Below are 2,261 nucleotides of genomic sequence, written 5' to 3'. Positions count from 1 at the left end.
CTTAGGATAAATATTTCCTTAACTTGACCTGTAACAACTCCATGCAATGAAGGAGTACTTTAAACACCTCAGTGAGGACACTTCTTTAACAAAAGTTCAAATCTTATTTTTTCAAATAAGAGTAGAAACCTTTGAGAATGTTTTGTTGTTTGACATGATACAAGATTTAAAGACTTTTTTTTTCTTTTTTCTAATGAAAACAACAACCTCCTCTAACTAATTTTACTTCTGGAAAGGAGAGCCACTCTCAGAAATGTTATTAAGTGTGAGTATATTATGAAACAAAAATACTGGTTATGTGAATACCTGCCTCTATACGTGTGTGTTTTGAAGATTCTCCTAAGGCCTGAGTACTTCTTTAAGTGCAATCCTGACCATCTTGGCATCTGACAGACTTTCAACTTTCTACTTCTCATGCGTTATGGATATTTCCGTTGGATTAGGTACTCACTTTAATGTGTTTTAGTAGAATAAAAATAATTCACGGATGTATGTCAGAAATTCATCACCCTAATATTAGCTTTATATTAAAGTACATTAAATTTTGTACAGGAAATTCCCTCTTAATTAATTATACATGATTAGTATTGACTAATCATCCTGTGGCCATCAGGTTTTCATTTCCCAATCAAAGCAGGCATATACAAGAAGAGGTAATTATGTGACTAGACAGCAAATGTGCTTTATTAAAATGTGACTTTCTTTTATCTTTTAATTTTTTTTCTGATTGCACACATGTATTTAACAATATAGTTTTACACAGGATGCTAAGAGCACTTTTCTTTGTATTTTACAGAAGGGCTTGAAACATACAGACTTTCTATTAATATTCATACCATAGCACATCCAAACCTAACTCCTAAATAGATGCATTACAATTTGTTTAAAATTTAAAGGCTTAATGGCAATGAGGGGGAAGAGTGTGTAAATTTATTTTACATAACTGACTGAAAAATAAATTCAAGAAATAGTAAATAGAATTTAATACGGTCTCATGCGCCCTGAAGGAGGTGGTGCCCGATTTGGAGGGGTAATGACTATGTCCAAATAATCTCCTATTTGGAACTTTTGTGACTGCAGGGTCATGGAATCATCAGTTTCCTTTCTGCAGGACGTGGTGCTGCCAATCTCCTTAACTAGATAGCCAGGTCTTTTAAGGTCTGTAAAAACAATTGCAAAATTGAAGTGTGTGCCTTTCTTTCTCGCCTCTGGGTAGACTTCTTTTACTAAACAAGTCAATTCTTTCAAGGTTACATCCATCCAAGTGTAGATCTGCAGCTCGCTGGACAGTATGTTTCTGTGGGAAAACTCATCCATTCGGTGGTGGCGACCATTGTTAGTGGTGAAAACCCGCAGCAAGAGAAGGCATGTCTTCTCGCATGCGGTCTATTGGCTTTTCCGGCTCCTTCTTAATTTCCTCCTGTGTAACTGGTGACTCCACCGCCATCTTTCTCCTGTGGCCCGGGAGACGCTCGCCCTGACCTCCGACCCCTGCAGTGAGCATGAGCACCTTATGTTTTATTTTTTAATTAATTAATTTACATTCATCTATTCACTGAGCATTGTCACAGCATACAAAATGTGATTTCTCATACAATGGCTTAATCATACATGTTATCATCAATAATTTTCCATTTCTAGTTTCATATATATATATATATATATACACACACACATATATATTTCCCCCTATTTCTCACCCTATACCATTCCCCAACCTCCTTCCACACTGTCTCAGGTGTCCACAGTTGTTTTTCATTCCTTCCCCCCCCCCCCACACACATTTTATTGATTCACAAAATTTCTTAAATAATCTAACTACTTTCAATAGCAAGTTCAGTTGGTATATACATATCTGTGAACGCATGTCTGACTTTAGGTGTGAAACTCTGAGTAGAATGAATAGACTATAAGGGCAGACCTAGATGATGCCATATAGCTAACCACAGACATTAATTAGGTATTTTTTTTACTATATTTTTTTATTTCAAGAAAAGCAGTTTTAGCTTTACTAAATCAAAGCAATGCTAAGAAACTATGCTTAAAACTTAAAACCAGGAAACTGGTTTGGATTCTGTTCAAATAGTAGGTACATGAACCTATTGGCAGCTTAAGACATGACAAAAATTCTTAAAACAGGAAGAGAGCCTAGAAGAAAATCAGTAATATTTTAGTCAAAAGTTATAAAATTCTATTTCACCAGTTCAGTCTCATATACTTAATCTATCGTCTGTTGTGGTTCATTCTTCCCGATTAAATTC

The 2,261-nt window shown here is 35.3% G+C and overlaps 1 pseudogene; it reads right to left on the bottom strand.

Moving 5' to 3' along the window:
* Positions 1-959: 959 nt before the first annotated feature.
* Positions 960-1,504, bottom strand: LOC102472338 (histone deacetylase complex subunit SAP18 pseudogene; annotated as a pseudogene).
* Between the last annotated feature and the right edge of the window lie 757 nt (positions 1,505-2,261).

Source organism: Tupaia chinensis, unplaced genomic scaffold (genome assembly GCF_000334495.1).
Source record: "Tupaia chinensis unplaced genomic scaffold, TupChi_1.0 Scaffold000085_1, whole genome shotgun sequence".
In the NCBI taxonomy this organism is placed as follows: domain Eukaryota; kingdom Metazoa; phylum Chordata; class Mammalia; order Scandentia; family Tupaiidae; genus Tupaia; species Tupaia belangeri.
The sequence above is the reverse complement of the archived record's forward strand: the minus strand, read 5'-3'. Positions and strand labels throughout refer to the sequence as shown.